This window comes from Pelophylax lessonae, assembly GCF_965119305.1.
Source record: "Pelophylax lessonae genome assembly, chromosome: 7".
Classification (NCBI taxonomy): domain Eukaryota; kingdom Metazoa; phylum Chordata; class Amphibia; order Anura; family Ranidae; genus Pelophylax; species Pelophylax lessonae.
The window spans coordinates 199,952,150-199,974,730 of NC_138774.1; positions in this window are offsets into that span (position 1 = coordinate 199,952,150).

Sequence of the window (22,581 nt, forward strand, 5' to 3'; positions counted from 1 at the left end):
CGCTCATTGTGGGGCAACATAGAACAATTCATATGCACGCAAGTGATAAATAAAATGAAATGTTAACATTCTTTCTAGAGTAGATAAAGAGTAAAGGATGGACTTAAAGCCTGTGCTTTTCTGGAACAACTACTCTCTAGCCTCCCTCCATTTCTGCTGGCTACTCCAGTTTAAAGATGTTCCACCTACCTTTTCTTAGTTACTCTTGTCCCCCCCTCTACAAAGTAGAATTTTGCCCCATCTTTGTAAGTAGTGTTAATGCTGAGCCAGCACGGTCTACAGAGGCCCACCTAACCACGCAGCTAATAAGGAGATAAATACCAAAAAAGCCTTGATTGACAGCACTTGTCTCTGGCCCCATACACTTGCCCGAGATAAGCGCCATTATTAAAAAATCAAGGGGAGGGGACATGTCCGCTAAACCCTCTTTAAGACAGGCACCCTCACAGCAGAAGTCTGCCTGGGGGCAGGGGGCCCAGGCAGCAGGGTGAATCAGAAATGGGCAGGTAGGGTGATCGGTGCGGCAGTGGGGCAATCACTGGAACTGATCCTCTGTATGGCTCTCTCTGCAGCAGCTGAAAGCTGGCTTCTTCTACTCTTCCTACCATTGGCTTTTAGCCATACAGGGGATCAGTTCCAGTAATTGCCCCCCGCCACACTGATCACCCTCCCTGTGCACCATATGTTTCCCCTTGCTGCCCTGGCCTCCCTGTATGCCCCTCTCCCAGTGCTGAAAGCCCCCCCCCCCCTCCTTCTCTTTGGCAGCTGCAAGCAAACAATAGGATCCTTCAAGATGGAGAATGGTAGTTTTTGGCCCCGTGTCAGATTGTCTGTATGGGGTCCTCTGGTTTCTAACAGCAGCCCTGAGCAATCACGTTCAGCTTTAAATTTATCTTTTAACCAATTGGCCACTGGGCACTTTTACCCCCTTACTGCCCAGGGAAATTTTCAGCTTTCATCGCTGTCACACTTTGGATGACAATTGCGCAGTCATTTAACCCTGTACCCAAATTAATTTTTTTATCTTTTTTTTTCACACAAATAGTGCTTTCTTTTGGCGGTATTTATTTACTGCTGGGTTTTTTATTTTTTTGCTTAAAAACTAAAATAGACTGGAAATTTTGAAAAAAAAAGTTTTTCTTCATTTCTGTCAGTAAATTTTGTAAATAAGTATTTTTTCTCTCTGAATGATGGGCACTGATCGGCTGCACTAATAGGCACTGATGAGGCACCACTTTTGGACACTGATAAGGTGGCACTGAAGGGCACTGATGAAGTGGCATTGATGAGGCACTAAAATGCGGCACTGATGGGCACTGATAAGCACTGATAGGTGGCACTGATGGGAACTGATAGGTGGCACTGGTGGGCAATGATAGGCAGCATGGATAGGCGGCACTAATGGGCACTGATTGGTGGCACTGATAGGCAATAATTGGTGTCACTGATGGGCACTGCTGGGGCTGTTCTGTAATCAGGGCACTGATGATCAGTGCCCTGATTGCCTGCACAGGTCTCCCCTGTGAGGAGATGCCGCTAATTGGCTCTCCTCTTCTCTCCTCTCACTCTGTCAGTGTGAGCAAAGGAGAGCCTATAAATGGCACTTCCTTGTTTACATGTAATCAGATGTGATTGGACACAGCCGATCACATGGGTAAAGAGCCATGTAAATGCGCCATATCCTAGGAACACGGCGCAGCTGCAATCCGCGCACTGTGCATCCCCCGCGGGCGTGCAAGAGTGGTGGTTTTAGGGAGCCGTCATATGACGTCGTTCCGGAACGAGAGCGCATCCCGCCCCCCGTCATTTTTCTATACAAAAATACAAACAATGTAAGTGCCTGAATCTAACCTAGTATCAGCCTCTGGCAGTGAGAGGAAAAAAGCAGCACAAGGAGGCAATCAGTTTAAGCGCTGATACGAAGCATGCTGATTAAAGGAGAAAAACAGACTGAGAGATGAGCTAATCACTGTGCTGCTTCTCCTTTCACTGTGCAGTCACAGACTGGGGCTGGTGCAGAATGACCTGGGCTCAGAGGAAATGGATTGAATGATGCTGCCCATCAGACTGAAGATATCTAGGGGGAGGGGTGACTCTCTGCTTAATGCAATATTTTTCAGAACTGGACCTTCACCTTGGGGTTGCAAAGGTCAAAGGTCATTTTAAGCGGCTGTCATCCTCCTCCTAAAATGTAAGGAAATTACCCGTCAAGGAGACTCCTTTAAATAAGCCCCCTATTACTTATTTACTTCAATCTCTGAGACCTTCCTTTTGCTGGCCTGTTTCCTAGGTTTGTTTAAGCCCTCTCTGTGGTTTATTTCACTTCCCCTTCATTCTTCATTAGCAGTCGTGCCCTGATTTTCTGCAGGTAATAAGGACGGCGGTTCAAACCTCGCACAAGGCTCTGCTAATGACCAATGGCGGCCCAGCCGGAGTTTTGTTTGAGCTTGGGTGCTAACAGACCATCACGCAGTCCGATGGTGCATGTCTGGTCCATTAAGCTGATGTCTTCCAGTAGCACATATGACCCTTCTGTGCAATAACCATGCCAAGGAAACTGAATGAAGCACATTACAGCGTGACTTCAAATTATCACTGTTTATGTTACAAAAATCAGTGACCTTATCCTTGCTTAATAACAGCCTAGCTGTCCTTTTTCAACCTGCATTTGTTAATAGGAGATGATCAGTGATTGATGGCTCTTGAAGCCAAGAGTAATATAATCCCCGCCACCTTTCAGCACAGTGCAACTGTTTGTTTAAAGCGTAACTCCACACACTCCAAACATTCTCCTCTGTGTGATCTATGTACATTGCAAGGATTTTAAGAAACTTTGTTGCAGATTCCTACTTTTTAGTATCATGAAGAAATCACGGTTTGTTCCTCTGGGCTGAGTGAGTCTAATGGGAGTGGTTTCATAATTATCAGCTGTGGCAGCTGCAGGGCTCTAATGAGGAAATCTGCTGGGCTTTAGACATGTTCCTATTGGGAGTATCTCACCAAAAATGACATTTTTGTTGCAGGGGATGCCAGAAACCTGACTTGTATCTTAGGCAGACTTCTGGAAAAATTGTTGAGCCAATCACACAAGCAGGAAATGATGTTTCTGGGGTGTGGTCAGTATACATTCTGTGTACAGAACACCTCCAGTAGTCATATTGCATTGCATTTTCAGAAAATTACAGAGCTGCAGATTGAAAAGGGAAGGTAATTTTAAATAACATTCAACTACAATATGAATTGTGTCACAATTGTATACGCTGTATTATTTTTTTTCATTATTTGCTGATTTTTTTGCCCACGAAAGTGGAGTTACCCTTTAAGTCTTCTCTGTTGTTAAAGGGATCATGCTGAAAATAGAAAACTGGTTTACAACAAGCAGCAAGAAAAATGACCAAATACAGCCGGTTATAGTGCATCCCTAGCCAAGTATCTTTGTCCATATTGGATGGAGGGGGTGGGGTTGGAGCCCCCGTCAGGTTTTTATTTTCTTTTTTAGTCCCCACTGAGGACCTTCCTTGTTCATTTATTTCTAAAGTTGTTGTAAACCTCATAAATAAAAAATGAACAAAGCATAGCCTCATATAAAGTGTATTTGCCTCAATCCATAACACTAAAGCTGGATACACACTAAACAACTTTTGTTGGTAGACTTCCTTTATTTTTACCTTCAACTATGTTGTGCCAGGGCCTGCCTGATTGCATACAAATTGAAAGTGCTTAGGTCTGACCTCATATTATATGGTTTTGGTAAGTCTAATGCCCCATACACACGTGCAGATTATCTGCAGACTTTTGTCTGCAGACTCACCAAAACCATATAATATGAGGTCAAACCTAAACACTTTCAATTTGTATGCAATCCGGCAGGCCCTTGCACTACATAGAAAAGGTAAGTCTGCAGACAAAAGTCTGCAGATAATCTGCATGTGTGTATGGGGCATAAGGCTCCATGTACACGGGACGTTGTTAAAAGTCCCTTTGAATGCTGGAATTTTTAGGACGTTTGAAACGTCCATTCAGTCGCGTTTGTACCCGCGTTTAGCGGGCGTTTAGGGGCGTTTGCGTTTAGAACCGTTCCTAGAGGTCAAAAAAATTATTCCCCTTTAAAATGGAAAAACGCGAACGCTAAACGCGGGTCATCGCGTTCAGACGCGTTTGTGCGTTTGAAACGCCGGGAAACACACGTTCGAACGCAAATAATTGCGTTCTAAAAAAAGTCCCTGAACGCAACTGCCTGCAAATGACTGTAAACGACCTGGTGTACATGGACAGATAAGATAACATGCAGGTGGGTTCAGGGGCTTCTGAAAAAAACGCCCAACTGCTCCTAAACAGCCATTTCCAGCGTTCCGTGTACATGGAGCCTAATGCCCCATACACACGTGCAGATTATCTGCAGACTTTTGTCTGCAGACTTACCTTTTCTATGTAGTGCAAAGGCCTGCCGGATTGCATACAAATTGAAAGTGTTTAGGTTTGACCTCATATTATATGGTTTTGGTAAGTCTGCAGACAAAAGTCTGCAGATAATCTGCACGTGTGTATGGGGCATAAAGGAAAAAATCTAAAGAAAATTGTATAGTGTGTATCCAGCTTTAGGCTCCATTCACACCTGATCGCGGTGGAATCTCACTGATTTCAAATCGCTGCAAAACACAATGCCATTACGTTCTTAACGACGCCCTAATCGCGCTGAAATCTCAACGTGCTACGCTTGTTGCTCAAAAAGAAACATGAGCTTCTTTTGGGGGACAGCGTCACGCCTTACGATTTGCCACAATTGCAGCACGATTTTCTGTGCGACAATCGTGGCAAAATCATGGCACAATTAGAGTGCCTTTAGAAGAAATGGCATCCCGCGCTTTGCATCTATTTGAAATCACGGGAAGAATTGCGGCGATTCTGCCCGTGATCAGGTGTGAACGGAGCCTTAGTTTGGATCCTAGCTGCTCTCTCCTTCCTCTGCTCTCGGCATGAGTCACTTCTGATTGTTTTCCCTGACACCAGGAAATTTATGGTGACAGCCCCCCCCCCCCCCCAGCACACAGAAAGTGATTGACAGCCCTAGTTGTGCATGTTTCCCTATGAGACTGTGCAGGGCAGGGTGTGTGTCTATGCCCTCCTCTAAGGTGTTAGATTGTTGTAAACCTCATAAATAAAAAATGAACAAAGCATAGCCTCCTATACAGTGTATTTGCCTTAATCCATAACACTAAGGCTCCATTCACAACTGATTGCAGGCGGAATCTGTGTGATTCCGCCGTGTTTTCAAATCGCTGCAAAATGCGAGACGCATTTGTGATGCCATTACTTCTTAATGGCCCCCCAATCCTGCCAAAAATCACGCTGCAATGGTAACGGGATACGCTTGTTGCTCAAAAAGGAACATGAGCTTCTGAGCTTCTTTTGGGCGACAGCGCCACGCGTTGTGATTTGCAGCGATTGCAGCACAATTTTTGCGCGGCAATCGTTGCAAAATCATGGCACAATTAGAGTGCCAGTAGAAGCGTTCGCGTTTTGCATCGATTTTGGAATCACGGTGATCAGGTGTGAATAGAGCCTTAGTTTGGATCCTAGCTGCTCCCTCCTTCCTCTGCTCTCTGCATGAGTCACTTCTGATTGGTTTCCCTGACACCAGGAAATTCATGGTGACAGTCCCAAGCCCTACCCCCTAACACACAGAAAGTGATTGACTGTGCATGTTTCCCTCGGAGACTGTATAGGGCAGGGGGTGTGTCCATTCCCTCCACTCAGGTGTCAGATTACACTTAGCTCTTTTCTCTGTGCAGTGTGTGATTTCAGATCCCTGCCTACTGCCTTCTGGAAGCTGGGAAATCTCATCTGATCTGTGGACTTCACAAGGCTCTGGAGAAGAAGGGGCTGCAGATAAATCGGTACAGCTTACCCAGAGCAGATAAACCGGTACAGCTTACCTGGAGTAGATAAACCGGTACAGCTTACATAGGAGGATGTTCTTCATCTCTGTGTATTACCAGAGGCCAGCCACTTCAGTGGGCTTATGACCTGTAAATGGTTAGTGTGCTGATCGGAAGAGGAGGGGTATGCAAACCAGTGCTTCTGCAACTTCTGGTCAGAGTGCTGGCAGGGGATAGAGCTCGTCCTGGCTCTTGCAGTAGCTTGAGGAAGGAAAGGGGATCCCTGAATGCCGCACATCTATGGTGTCCTACAGAGATGAGTGGAGTGGCAACCTCAGCCTGGACTCAGACCAGGCCATACCTCCAACGCGTTTCGCTCCGCTCCCCCCCCCAGGGCTTAGTCATGGGGATAAGGAACTCAGGCATAAGGAACGGGGCGGAGCAAAACACATTGGGGGTGTGGTCTGGTTGGAGTACAGGCTGGGGTTGCCACTCCACTTATCTCTGTAGGACACCAAAGATGTGCGAAATTCAGGAGTCACCTTTCCTTCCTCCAGCTACTGCAGGAACCAGGGCGAGCTCTATCCCTGCCAGCATTCAGGGGTCACTTTTCTTTCCTTCAGTGGGCTTATGTCAGGAATAATTATCACTTTAAGCTGGCCATAAACGAATGAATTTCATCCGGTTCCTCAGTAACCGGCCCAAAATTGGCCACCTCCTGCCTGACATCCCAAGATGAACTATGGAATCTGTAGTGTGTATAGACCAGTGCACGTGACCGCAACTAAAGTGCACTTGTCATTCAAAACAAATGGAAGTGAGGGGGGAAAAGGAGAGGTGTGGGAGCTCACAGAGGATGATACAAGGAGGCAGAAAAACACAGTAAGAAAAGATTTATTGAAAAATAGATTACAGAGTTATGTATCAGGTGTGCATGGATTATTTTTGGAGAATAAGGATATCGTTTAGCGGCACTTTAATGTTTATCAAAGGCAGGCCCTTATACTACATAATTATTGTAATCTCAGTTTAAGGGTTGGATTCTCAGGGTTTGAATATGGGCTCAATTAAAGGTATGGGGGGGGGCTGTTAAGAGGGCCTGTTGCATTTTAATGTACGCATTTCAACTTCCCTATAAGAAAGTTCCCACTGCAGTTGCACAGTGTGACGCGTTTTAAAAAAATTTGACATGTTTTCTGCGTTTTATGTCGTTGGTAGGCCCAGAGCGCATCAAAATGCGTACACATGTGCTGGTAAGTGGTATTACCAAAGCCTTGGTCAATGGCTGGTAATTATATCCACCCCAAATTCTCCATCAAAAAAGCAGTGAAATGAAATTCGTTCTTTAACCGCTTCCATACAGAGCAGTTAGACACCCTTCCTGCCCAGACCAATTTTCAGCTTTCAGCACTCTCACATTTTGAATGACAATTGCTCAGTCATGCTACACTGTAACCAAACAAAATTTTTATCATTTTTTTCACACAAATAGAGCTTTCTTTTGGTGGTATTTGATCACAACTGGGGTTTTTTTTTTTTTCGTGATATATGCAAAAAAAGAGCAAAAATTTTGGAAAAAAAAACACTTTTTTTTAGTTTCAATTATAAAATTTTGCAAAAAATTAATTTTTCTGCATACATTTGGGCCAAAATGTATACTGCTACATGTCTCTGGTAAAATTAACCCGAATTAGTGTATATTATTTAGTCTGTGTGAAAGTTATTGAGTCTAGAAGCTATGGTACCAATTACTGAAAATGGATCACACCAGTTGTACTGACGGCTATCTCCTTTCTTGAGGCCCTGAAATGTCAGGACGGTACAAATACCGCCCAAATGACCCCTTTTTGTAAAGTAGACAGTCCAAGGTATTTAGTAAGAGGCATGGTGGGTTTTTTGAAGTTGTAATTTTTTCCCACAATTCTTGGGAAAATTAAGAAAAATTTTTTTTTCTTTTTTTTCCCACAAAGTTGTCAATTTATAAGCTATTTCTAACACATAGCATGTACACAGCAAAAATTACACCCAAAAATACATTCTGCTACTCCTTCCGAGTATGGCGATACCACATGTGTGAGACTTTTACACAGCCTGGCCACAAAAAGAGACTCCACGTCCAAGAAGCACCTTCAGGCGTTCTAGGAGCATAAATACACATAAAACTTTCTTACTACCTATCACACTTTTCAAGGCCCTAGAGCACCAATACAATGGAAAAGTCCACAAAATGACCCCATTTTGGAAAGCAAACACTCCAACGTATATTCTATGAGGCATTATGGGTCGTTTGAACATATAATTTTTTCCACAGGTTTTTGAAAATGTGGGATAAAAATGAAAACTTTTTTTTTTTACACAAAGCTGTCAATTTATAGGATATTCCTAACACATAGCATGTACATAGCAAAAATGACACCCCAAAATGCATTCTGCCACTCCTCCTGAGTATGGCAATACCACATGTGTGAGACTTTTTCACAGCCTAGCCATATAGAGGGACCCGACATCCAAGAAGCACCATCATGCATCCTAGCCACTTGCCTAGGCCTATTTTTGACATTTGGTGTTTACAAGCTAAAATCAGTTGTTTTGCTAGAAAACTGCTTAGAACCCCCAAACATTATATATATTTTTTTAGCAGAGACCCTAGAGAATAAAATGGAGATTATTGCAATATTTTTTATCACACCGTATTTGCGCAGCGGTCTTCCAAACGCAATTTTTTTGGAAAAAATTCAATTCACTTTTTTTAATTAAAAAATAAGAAACCAGTAAAGTTAGCCCAATTTTTTTCCATAATGTGAAAGATAATGTTACGCCGAGTAAATAGATACCCAACATGTCATGTTTCAAAATTGCGCACGCTCACGGAATGGCGACAAACTTTGGTACTTAAAAATCCCCATAGGCGACAATTTAAAAATTTCTACAGGTTGCCATCTTTGAGTTACAGAGGAGGTCTAGGGCTCAAATTATTCCCCTTGCTCTAACGATCGCGGCGATACCTCACATGTGTGGTTTGAACACCGTTTACATATGTGGGCGGGGTTTCTGTATGCGTTCGCTTCTGCTCGCGAGCTCACGGGGACAGGGCGCTTTAAATTTTTTTTTTTTTTTACTATTTATTTTATTTATTATTTTTTATTTTTACACCGTTTAAAAAAAAAAAAAAATAATTGATCATTTTTATTTCTATTAAAAGGAATGTAAACATTCCTCATAATAGAAATAGGCACGACAGGACCTCTTTTTTGTGAGATCTGGGGTCAAAAAGTCCTCAGATCTCACAAGTACACTAAAAGATAGAAAAAAAATTATTATATAAAATGAAAAAAAAAAAAGGACCTTTAAACCGGTAGCTAGGCAACAACATTTTCCGTAGCTCCGGTCCTCCAAGACCATAGAGTCAAGTGAGGGCAAGCTTGCCCTCACTCGACATCCTGTCTGTGAGGATCTGGGACCGGATCGTTTTCCCCGCTGCCGGCGGGTCCGGTAAGCGGGGAAAAGGACCGGAACGTGGCGAGAGGAAGGGGGGGGGGGGGCGCCTCTTCCGCCATCCCGGAAGGGTGATCCCACGGCGAATCCGCCGCTGGGACCACCCTTATCGGAAAGCCAACCGTCCACCGTTTAAAAAAATACCAGGGTTATGGCAGCTATCTGCTGCCATAACACCGGTATTTAGGTTTAAACGGAGGACGTATATAAACCTTTTTGGACTTGGACATGGTGGCTGTATGAAGGGTGATAGGTACTCGGGTACTTTGTTGGGCAGGTGACAGGCAGGTGACAGGTACTCTGGTACTGATGAGCAGGTGGCAGGTACTCGGGTACTCCGATAGGCAGGTGACAGGTACTCGGGTACTCTGATGGGCAGGTGACAGGCAGGTGATAGGTACTGATGAGTAGTACTGATACTGATAGGTGATACTGTACTGATGGGTACTGATGATCAGTACTGATACGTGATAGGTACTGATGAGTACTGATGAGTAGTGATGGGTACTGATGAGCAGGCGGCAAGTACTCGGGTACTTCAGGCGTCAGGTACTCTGATGAGCAGGTGGAAGGTACTCGGGTACTCTGATGGGTAGGTGACAGGTACTCAGGTACTCTGATGACGGGTACTCCGTTGACAGGTACTCAAAGTACCCGAGTACCTGTCATCAGAGTACCCGAGTACCTGTCATCAGAGTACCCGAGTACCCGTCATCAGAGTATCCGAGTACCCGTCATCAGAGTACCCGAGTACCCGTCATCAGAGTACCCGAGTACCCGTCATCAGAGTACCCGAGTACCCGTCATCAGAGTACCCGTCATCAGAGTACCCGAGTACCTGTCATCAGAGAACCTGCGTACCCGTCATCAGAGTACCCGAGTACCTGTCATCAGAGTACCCGAGTACCTGTCATCAGAGTACCCGAGTACCCGTCATCAGAGTACCCGAGTACCTGTCATCAGAGTTCCAGAGTACCTGTCATCAGAGTACACGAGTACCTGTCATCAGAGTACCCGAATACCTGTCACCAGCCCATCAGAGTACCCGAGTACCTGTCATCTGAGTACCTGATGGGCTGGTGACAGGTACTGGGGTACTTTGATGGGCTAGTGACAGGTGCTCTTTATTGGGGGGGGGGGCAATCAGTGTGTTTGGGGTGCACTATGATTGGTAACTAGCTGTAACCACACTCTCTTCCTCACACAGGATCAGTGTGTGAGGAGGAGAACACGGTGACAGCTAGTTACCGTGTTCTCTGTTGACATTTTAGACCGGCTGTGATTGGACACAGCCGGTCACGTGGTAAAGAGACAATTTCATTGGCTCTTTACCTAGATCGGGGATCGACTCTGTCCGAGGGACGAGCCTCGTCCCCGATCGCTGCTCTGCGCGCCCCCGGGGGCGCGCATTGCAGAGAGAACGAGCGGCTCGTGCTGGAGCCGCTCATGTGATCGGCTGTGATTGACACAGCCGATCACGTGGTAAACAGCCAATTTCTATTGGCTGTTTACCTTGATCAGGGATGGGCTATGTCCGAGGGACGAGCCTCACCCCCGATCGCCGCGCTGCGCGCCCGGGGGCGCGCAGTAGAGGGGAGATCCGGGCGACGTCATATGACGGTGGCCCGGATCCTCACAACCACTTTGCCGACATCATATTACATGACTCGGTATGGAAGTGGTTAATAATACTATCAGTAGCTTATTTAATCACCGCAGCTTCTTTATCTTTTCATTCTTGCTAATGTTCTATTATAATCTGGTACCATGACCACTTTCCAAGGCTCCCTGTTTCGGGGTGGCTCCTTTCTCTTGCAGCATCCTATGGAGTCAACCTTGCATGCGGGAACTAGAGTTGTGTCTCCTTGCACTGTGTACATCAATAGAAACACACAGCCCAATAGCCTAGGATGGCAACATGTGTACCTGCTCCTCCCTCCCACCCCTTCTTCTTGCTAAGACAGGCTGCACTGTCCATTGATAACTCTGCCCAGTGAAGGTTGGAAGTTCAGTGAAGTAGAACTGAGAGAGCAGCAGCATTGAAAGGTGTAAACTGCAAGTGCTGGGGTAAGAATTTTAACATATAGCTGACTGAGGAATGGTTATTTTATTGTACTAAATGTATTAAACTAAATAACTGAGGATTTAATACTACTTTAAAAATGCTTGTCAACCCACATCAAAATGCACGGCAACAACGTACAAAAGAAACACAGGTTACTACATGACAATGCACCTGCAGAATGCTACGAAAAAACGCACCTCTATGCACATGCATACACGTAAATGCCCTCTAAAGGCTGGTTTACTTTAGCCCTTGGGGGCAATAAAACTATACAGTTGAGCCACACTTTTACAGCCCTTCAACAACTCCCCCCTTTAGCTGGGAAGGCAGCAGCTGGGGGTGTATACATGCAATGCTTTACAGCAAAGATCATACCCCTTGTAGTGTTTGCCGGCCATTATCACCCATTCAAGTAAATGTGGCTGTGCTCTAACTGTGCACGCAGTTGCAGCGTAGTTGTCTGGAACGCAGTCGAGCCACGCTTTTACCACCCTTCAACCACTCCCCCTTTAGCTGGGAAGGCAGCAGCTGGGGTGTAAGCATGCGATGCTTTGCAGCAAAAATCATACCCCTTGTAGTGTTTGCCAGGCATTACCACCCTCCAAACATGACCCATTTAGGTAAATGTGGCTGTGCTCTAACTGTGCACGCAGTTGCAGCGTGGTTGTCCAGAACGTAGTCGAGACACGCTTTTACTGTGTTTTTCATGCGTTTTCTGGGCGTTTTTTGCAGGTGTTTGGAGGCAGGCATTGACATTTAACAAAAGCTCATGTACTTTTTTGAGCTTCAGGCGTTTTGCATCAGGCGACAAAACACTTATATGTGAACAGGGGCCATTGAAATGGATGGGATTTTGCTTGTTGGACGTTTTTGACACTTCAGAGATGAGCGTTTTACGAGCTGAAAACGCTCAGGCTTGAACAGGACCTTAGCAGCGTCAGGTTTTTTTACAGCTTAACGCTGCTGCTCCAGAACGCACTGGCCCTGGGTTTGTTTTACAGTTTAAAAATGCCTATGCCACTTACAACTCCTAAAAGCCTGTGTGTGCATGGGGCCATAAAACAACATAGAGGGGCATTTTTTTAGCTGCAAAAAAAAAAAATGCCAGACGCTCTTAAAAGCAGCTGTAAAAACGCCCTGCGTGCATGAGGCCTTATTATGTTAAAACAGGCAGTGAGGAGGCAATACCCCGCCTATTAACCACTTGCCGACCGCTCACTAGAGCTCTACTGCGGCAAAGTGGTTAGTTCCCGTCCAGCGACGTAGACCTACTGGACTCCTCCCCTTGTGGGCGGCGCACGCGCGCCGCCAGAGGCTCACTCCCGCTGTATTCAGTCACAGCGGGAGTCGGGCCAGGGGAGGAGCGTTGGCGATGGCCGCCGCTCTTCCCCGATCGCCGGGGAATCGAGTTTGGAGATCCGCCCGCTTGTGTAAACAAAGCGGGCGGATCTCCCAAGTGACAGGCAGTGACAGATTGCAGGGTTCAGCATAGCTGAACATGCGATCTGTCCCTGTGTCACTGAGTCACCTCGCCCCACACACGTTAGTAAGCACCAGGCATACATTAACCCCTCCCTCTCCAATAAAATTAACCCCTTCCCTGCCAGTGTCATTTTTACAGTAACAGTGCATATTTATAGCACTGATTACTGTAGAAATGTCCCTGGTACCCCCAAAAGTGTCAAAAATGTCAGTCAAGGGTCCAATCTGTCCGCCGCAATGTCGCAGTCCCGCAAAAAAAATCGCAGATCGCTGCCATTACTCGTCAAAAATGACAGAAATCTTTCCCTTAGTTAGTAAACGCAATAACTTTTGCGCAAACCAATCAAAATACGCTTATTGTGATTTTTTTTACCAAACATAGGTAGCAGAAAACAAATTGGCCAAAAATGTAAAAAAATTTTGATTTTTACATTTTTTTGGGGGAATTTCATATAAAAATTTGAAAAATATTGTTATTTTTTCAAAATAAACGCTCTTTTTTTGTTTATAGCGCAAAAAACAAAAATCGCACAGGTGATCATATACCACCAACAGAAATCTCTGTTTGTGGGAAAAAAAGGACGTAAATTTCGTTTGGGTACGGTGTCGCACGACCGCGCAATTGTCAGTTAAAGTCGCACAGTGCAAAAAGTGGCCCAGACGTAAGACAGCAAAATCCTCCAGTGGTAAAGTGGTTAAGCTGCAAGAAAAAAAAAAACCCGCCAGACGCTCTTAAAAGCAGCTGTAAAATCGCCCTGTGTGCATGAGGCCTTACCAGTGGCGTAGCGTGGGTTGTCAGCACCCGGGGCAAGGCAAGCAATTTGCGCCCCCTAACCCGTGGGATTTTAGCACTCGAGTTTCTTCCACTAGATTAGTTAAAGAAACCCTTACCCCCTAAGCACATGTATTGTTTGTTATGAAAATACTGATGTAATTAAAGTAAAATGCATCTAAATACAAGTTTGAATGACCAGCGTGCCCCCTTTCAATGCAGAGAGACCAGCGTGTCCCCTTTCAATGCAGAATGACCAGCGTGCCCCCTTTCAATGCAGAGAAACCAGCACGCCCCCTTTCAATGCAGAGAGACCAGCGTGTCCCCTTTCAATGCAGAATGACCAGTGTGCCCCCTTTCAATGCAGAGTGACCAGCATGCCCCCTTTCAATGCAGAGAGACCAGCATGCCCCCTTTCAATGCAGAGAGACCAGCGTGCCCCCTTTCAATGCAGAATGACCAGTGTTCCCCCATTCAACGCAGAGAGACCAGCGTGCCCCCTTTCAATGCAGAGAGACCAGCGTGCCCCCTTTCAATGCAGAGAGACCAGCGTGCCCCCTTTCAATGCAGAGAGACCAGCGTGCCCCCTTTCGATGCAGAGTGACCAGCGTGCCCCCTTCAATGCAAAGAGACTTACCTGCAGCGGCGGCTTCTCCTCAGTTCCCTGCATTTCCTCGAGTCCTCCCGCCTCCTCCTTTCGGCCAATCACAAACGGGTCTCGGACCCGCTTCCTGATTGGCCAGGAGGAGGATCCATGTGACAATAGTGAATTTTCATTCGCTATTGTCACACAATGGGTGGGCTCGGGGCGCACTGCTCTGTGCCCCGGGTCCACCCTTTTTTGTAGCCTATTAGAGCCTCTGGCTCTAAGCCAGTGATTAAAAAAAAAAAAAAACCCAATCTGTGACAGCGCCAGGCTGCTGACTCACTCACTGCTAAACTGACTGAGCAGTGAGGAGAGGCGGCATAGGCATGGCTTGGTTTGCAACGCCACCCCACCCTACACCAATGGACAGGTGAGGTACAGTCCAGCCCCTCCCCGCCCCGACCCACCATTTTCAGCCATAGGGCGGCCGCGCTGGACATCTCCCAGCCTAAAGATGGAGGCAGCCACAGACAGTGTGTGAACTGTGTATGTCATAGTCAGACAGACAGAGTGACACTGGGGATGCGCCCCCCCAGATGTTGCGCCCGGTGCGGCCCGCCCCCCCTGCACCCCCCACGCTACGCCACTGGGCCTTACTATGTTAAAACAGGCAGTGAAGAGGCGATACCCCGCCTATTAAACGCTCCCTGAAGAGAGCAACTCAAGTCTAAACTAGGCCTAAATGTTATAGGTCAGGTCAAGGGAACCTGTGGGGAAAAGAAGAAAAGCTGCCATTGTTGATTTCCTTCTAATAATGCCAATTCCATGGCTGTCACCCCTATCCTATAGGTCAGAACTGCGTGTGTCACTGACCTGGAAGATTTTGATTTCACTTGCTGCATGCTTGTTCCAGGCCTGTTCCTCAAGTATTCCTGACAGAAAGTGTACCAGCATTTTCAGATGGAGGTGAGCAATGTCAGCCCCCCCCCCCCATGTTTACTTTAATTAAGGGTCGGCGGAGAGGTACTAGGATTTATTTTTGTCTGTATGTTGGGACACTTTGGATTTCTTTTTCTAAGTTTAGCTTCTAAGGGCGTGGACGGAGAGCACGGGGCGATTTATTTCTGGTCCAAAACACCCGGCTACTCGGTTCCTTAACAGCGGTCAACAGCAGGGCCGGAAAGGGCCTATGTGCGGCGGAGGCCTGAAGGGAAGTGAGAGCGAATGGAGACTCATCCTCACGATAAGATCATGCAGAATATCTTCTGCCCATCTGCTGAGGAGGAAATGAATTCACACCGGTTCCCTATCATTATCTGCAGAAGCTCCGTCTTCCTGCCCTCACCTTCCTCTTTTGGCAGAGCAGTGTGCGAGTTCCCAGGCCTAGCCCAGCACCAGCGCTGCAAGATTAAGGGCAGGCTGCCAGGGCCCTGCTCGCCCCGTCTATTTATGATCGCAGGTTAACACTGCAGGATATTAGGGGTCAGCGCACTTCAAAGCGCAGTAAGCCTCACTGGCAGGGCGACCGTGAAAAGGGATCACTTCGTGCTCGACGTTAGAAAATATTTCACCTCGTCAGCTGGACTGACTTATTTCTAGAAAAGTGGTGACGCTCTGGACAGCGCAATTTTTTCAAATAAAAAAAAATAAAAATAAAACAGGGCAAGGAGCAGACAGCAACGGTATGGTGGGGTAAAAGGCTACGTGGGGTAAAAATCATCAGCATAAGGCACAACTTTTCAACAAATAGTTGGAAATTGTTGGCCAGTCCCCCCCATTGTTCGCCTCCCATGTTAGAATTAGGGCCCATTCACATCTGAGCTGGGCAACCTTACCCAAAGCTGTCCACAGGGCACAGACAAGGCAATTTGCATTGCATCCTGTAAGAGTGAATTCACGCTGACTTGCGATAAAATGCAGGAAAAATGGATGTACATTTACATTTTATGCGCATTTTAACCACTTTACCACCGGAGGATTTTGCTGTCTTAGGTCTGGGCCATTTTTTGCGATTCGGCACTGTGCGACTTTAACTGACAATTGCACGGTCATGCAACGCCGTACCCAAACGAAATTTACGTCCTTTTTTTCCCACAAACAGAGCTTTCTTTTGGTGTTATTTGATCACCTCTGCAATTTTTACTTTTTGCGCTATAAACAAAAAAAGAGTGAAAATTTTGAAAAAATAACAATATTTTAACATTTTTTTATATGAAATTCCCCACAGAAAAATTTAAAAATCAAAATTTTTTATCGTTTTTGTCCAATTTGTTTTTGGTAAAAAAAATCGCAATAAGCATATTTTGATTGGTTTGCGCAAAAGTTATTGCGTTTACTAACTAAGGGAAAGATTTTTGTAATTTTTGGTGTTTTTTTTTTTAACGAGTAATGGCGGCGATCTGCGATTGGTTTTTGTGGGACTGCGACATTGCGGCGGACAGATCGGACCCCTGACTGACATTTTTGACACTTTTGGGGTTACCAGTGACATTACTACAGTAATCAGTGCTATAAATATGCACTGTTACTGTAAAAATGACACTGGCAGGGAAGGGGTTAATTTTATTGGAGAGGGAGGGGTTAATGTATGCCTGGTGCTTACTGACATGTGTGGGGGGAGGTGACTGAGTGACACAGGGACAGATCACATGTTCAGCTATGCTGAACCCTGCAATCTGTCACTGTCTGTCACTTAGGAGATCCGCCCGCTTTGTTTACACAAGCAGGCGGATCTCCACACTCGATTCCCCGACGATCGGGGAAGAGCAGCGGCGATCGCCGCCGCTCCTCCCCTGGCCCGACTCCCGCTGTGACTGAAAACAAGGGGAGGAGTCCAGCGACGTAGGTCTACGTCGCTGGACGATAACGAGCCACATTGCCGCAGTAGCAGCAATGTGAGCGGTCATTATGTGGTTAATGCATGACCTGCATTGATGTGCGTTTTGACAAGCGTTTTAGCATGCATTAACCACTTAGTGACTGGTAGGGTTGCTACCTGTCCAGGATTCATCTGGACAGTCCGGGTTTTGAATCATGTGCTTCTGGCAATGTACTTGTACAGTGGGGATCGAAAGTTTGGGCACCCCAGGTAAAAATTTGTATTAATGTGCATAAAGAAGCCAAGGAAAGATGGAAAAATCTCCAAAAGGCATCAAATTACAGATTAGACATTCTTATAATATGTCATCAAAAGTTAGATTTTATTTCCATCATTTACACTTTCAAAATAACAGAAAACAAAAAAATGGCGTCTGCAAAAGTTTGGGCACCCTGCAGAATTTACAGCATGCACTGCCCCCTTTGCAAGGCTGAGACCTGCCAGTGTCATGGGTTTTTCCATCTTTCCTTGGCTTCTTTATGCACAATAATACAAATTTTTACCTGGGGTGCCCAAACTTTCGATCCCCACTGTATGTCGCTGCCTACTTCCGACTTTAGGCGCGCGCATGCTACATCAGCAGCGCACGCAGTGACTGTCAGCAAGTCGCAGCCAATGATCCACGGACCTGCCGATCGGCTATGTACAATCACAACCGAGAGCTCTGTGTTGGCATTCAACACAGAGTTCTGTACACAGGGAATGATCTCTGTGTTCTCATCCTTGCAAAGCAGGGGTGAGAAACTTAGAGATCAGTTCGTAAAAGCAGCACATTATACACATATTACACATTGTCAGGCACATATTTAACCCCTTTATCGTTTTGATGTTAACCCCCTCCTACCCAGTGTCAGTAGTACAGTGACAGCATATAGTATTATCACTGATAACTGTATTATTGTCATTGGTGATGTGTATAAATTCAGTTTGAGTACAGCGTTGCATGACCGCGCATTCGCCAGATAAAGTAGCGCAGTGTCAAATAGAAAAAATGGGCTGGTCATGAAGGGGGTAAAGTCTTCCGGGCGGAAGTGGTTACAGTGCAATGGATTTTGCAGGATTTTCTGTGACATCACATCCTGCGGGTCACAAAATAAATCACAAAGCAACCTTTTTTTGTTCCTTTACTCGCGTTGTGCTGCATTGACCTGCGTTTTATACACGTTGACCTGCGTTGCCTTGCGTTAAAATGCATATGTGATGCATTCTACGCAACAAAATGCAGGTCAATGCAGCGTTGCAGTGTGAACAGGACACATTAGAAAAATGTGTTTTTTTTTAGGTGTACCCGCGTTTTACAGCTTCGCTAATGTTCAGATCAAAGCACTAGTGTGAATTAGCCCTAGGATTAGTTCACACCACTGTGCAGTGCAAGGAGAATGAACGTTGCCACTCTCTAACAGGAAGTCAGATCACAGAAGCAAAAAAAAAAATTGAAGATTTGGAGGAGACTGAGAGCAATAGGGACTTTTCTGAGTTAGGTCCCTTTCACACTTGTGCCACCTAAAAGTCGTGCGATTTTACAGCAATTTTGACTGGATTTGAAGCAATGCCTGTGCCTATGAACCTCAAAACGCATCAAAGTTGGACCAAAGTAGAGCAGGGACTACTTTGAAGTCACACCGGTATGAACGGTACTTATTAGAAATAATAGAGTATGACTTGTCATGCGACTTTGCAGTCCCAAGTCACAGGACAAGTCGCCCAAGTGTGAAAGGGGCCTTAACCTCTAGGCGCCGACGGTACGCAAATATGCGGCTTCCCAGCAGGTGGGCCTCAGCGCCAAGAGGCCACATATTTTCAGACACAGCTGTGCCGAGAGCATGCGCTTCCAGCACAGTTACCGGCGGCTAACGGAAAGCTCTCGATCGCTTATTGCAACCGGTAGCTTTCAGATCATGTGATCACCGTGACAGCCAATTACAGCAGTCCCATGATCATAAACCTTGCTCCCACCTCCCGGCATCTGAAACCCCTTAAAGGGCTGGGTGGCTCCGGCACCAAGGGGTTCAAATAGAACTATAGGCAAAACCTTTTTATTTTTTTAATTTTTGATAGAACAAGGGAGGTTTATTACCCCTGTCAGAATGTTTTTTACCATGTGTGTCCCATTGCGGACATTTTGCTTCGCTTCCTGTCCCATAGCCAAACAGGAAGTGAGAGGAAATCTCTGCAATTTAAGGGAATTCCTTGGGTAAGGTGACAAGATTTTTAAAATTAAATCCGGGGACATTTTGTTTTATTGGCAAATGGCACTGCATAATACACAGAGCGCTGGGTACAGGACTGCATAATACAAAGTGCTGGGCACAGGACTGCATAATACACAGAGCTCTGGGCATAGGACTGCATAATACAGAGCGCTGGACACAGGACTGTTTAATACACAGAGCGCTGGGGACAGGACTGTTTAATACACATAGCGCTGGGCACAGGACTGCATAATACACAGAGCGCTGGGTACAGGACTGCATAATACACAGAGCTCTGGGCACAGAACTGCATAATACACAGAGTGCTGGGCACAGGAGTGCATAATACACAGAGTGCTGGGCACAGGACTGCATAATACACAGAGCTCTGGGCATAGGACTGCATAATACAGAGTGCTGGGCTCCGGACTGTTTAATACAGAGAGCGCTGGGGACGGGACAGCATAATACATATAGCCCCGGACACATGACTACATAATACACAAAGTTCTGGGCACAGGACTACATAATACACAGAGTGCTGGGTATAGGACTGCATAATACACAGAGCGCTGGGCACAGCACTGCAAAATAACACAGAGCGCTTGGCACAGGACGGAAACATACACAGAGCACTGGGCACAGGACTACATAATACACAGGGTGCTGTGCACAGGACTACATAATACACAGAGCGCTGGGCACAGCACTGCAAAATACACAGAGCGCTGGGCACAGGACTGAAACATACACAGAGCACTGGGCACAGGACTGCATAATACACAGAGCGCTTGGCACAGGATTGCATAATACACAGAGCTCTGGGCACATGACTGTATAATACACAGAGCGCTGGGCACAGCACTGCAAAATACACAGAGTGCTGGGCACAGGACTGAAACATACACAGAGCACTGGGCACAGGACTGCATAATACACAGAGCGCTGGGCACAGGATTGCATAATACACACAGCACTGGGCGCAGGACTGAAACATACACAGAGCACTGGGCACAGGACTGCATAATACACAGAGCGCTTGGCACAGGATTGCATAATACACAGAGCTCTGGGCACAGGACTGTATAATACACAGAGCGCTGGGCACAGCACTGCAAAATACACAGAGTGCTGGGCACAGGTCTGAAACATACACAGAGCACTAGGCACAGGACTGCATAATACACAGAGCGCTGGGCACAGGATTGCATAATACACACAGCACTGGGCACAGGACTGCTAAATACACAAAGCACTGGGCACAGGACTACATAATATACAGAGACGTCGGCATCCGACCCACCAGGCCGTTTCTCAGCCAGCATGGGATGCCCTGCCTACATTATTCCGGCCCTGAATCCGGGGACAAAACCGGGGACAGACTTGGTCTGGGGACAGTGTCCTCACTCTGGGGACTGTCCCCTGAAACGGGGGATGTCTGGTCACCCTATCCTTGGGGGCCCCCAGATCACTAGAAATAGTGTATCTATTGGAAGATTTCCCCTCTATTACTTTTCGGGGGACAACCCAAAATTTGGGATTTTCCTTTTCCTTTCACTTTTAATTATAATGGTAAACAGGACAATTAGAGACGATGAATCTCCCTAATGGGGGTGTTCTAAAATTTTCTCGGACCCGTGAAAAAATCGGACCTCGTCACTTCCGGTGATGGGAGTCTCAAGTGCGCATGCGCATAAGACATTATCTTGGTTTTGTAAACTTATAACACATAGCGGGCAATTGAATGAGAGGAGTCGGGGCTGAGGTGGGACGGAAGACACCGCCGCGTCATCTGCAGAGCTGAATAGAGGAGGCGGGATGGAGGTGCGGCCGTGTAATAAATGCAGGACTTTAGCGACTCCTTGTTTTATTATCTTTAGCAATAATCGTATTATTTATCCTTAGGATTTCATAACATTTATTATTTCTATAATACAAAATAAGAAATACTAAATGTAATGAAATCCTAAGGATAAATAATACGATAATTACTAAAGATAATAAAACAGAAGGAGTCGCTTAAGCCCTGCATTTATTACACGGCCGCGCCTCCATCCCGCCTCCTCCGCCAGCTCTGCATATGTGCCTCCGTCCCTAATGTCTCAATGACGTGGCGGTGTCCTCCGTCGCACCTCAGCCCCGCCTCCTCTCAGTCAGCTGTCCGCTCTCTGTTATAATTTTGCCAAACTTTGAAAAATGTCTTCTGCGCATGCGCACAGACGACTCCCATCAGCTGTTTTGTGATGCTCTATCACCGGAAGTGACGAGGTCCGATTTTTTCACTGGTCCGACAAAATTTTACAACAGGGGCTCAGACAGCAATAAAAACTGTCAGGGGTTCTAATCCCTCTCCACTCTATCCAAAACAAAAAAAAAAAAACACGTTTTGCCTTTAGTTATACTTTAACCACTTGCCGACCAGCCGCCGTCTATATATATATATATATATATATATATATATATATATATATATATATATGGCAGCAGGTCGGCAGGTTTCTGCCTGTATGAAGCAAAAAGAGATGACCGCACTCCGATGTAAATCAAAATTGGAGTATATTTATTCCACATCAAACAAATAGGCAAACTGGAAACATCACACTGTGAGTGCAGGACACAAAGGCAGACGCGTTTCATGACTTAGAGATGTCGCTTATTCATTGCCATGTTTCTGCCTGTACCACAGTTCGCAGGAGCGATCCTGGGAGTGTGCGCCCGCCCCATTCTCCAGCAGGGAAACTGATTCAAGGGGAGGCTGGGCACGCGATTGCCGCCGGGCACGCGATTGCCGCCGGGCACCAGCGCTCATTTCCCATTGAGAGAAAGCGGCGATCTGCTGCTGTAAACACAGGAGACCGTTGTTCGAAAACAGGTCCATGTGTTGATTCCATAAGCCCGAACCCCCCCTCACAGTTAGAAAACACACCCTAGGCTCACACTTAACCCTTTGATCGCCCCTGGTGTTATTAACCCCTTCCCTGCCAAGGTCATTATTACAGTAACAGTGCATATTTTTAGCACTGATTACTGTAGTAATGTCACTGGTCCCCCCAAAAGTGTCAAAAATGTCAGTTAGGTGTCCGATCTGTCCGCCGCAATGTCGCAGTCCCACTAAAAATCGCAGATCGCCGCCATTACTAGCAAAAAATAAATGAAAAAAAGTACATAAATCTTTCCTCTAGTTTGTAGACGCGATAACTTTTGCGCAAACCAATCAAATAATGCTTATTGT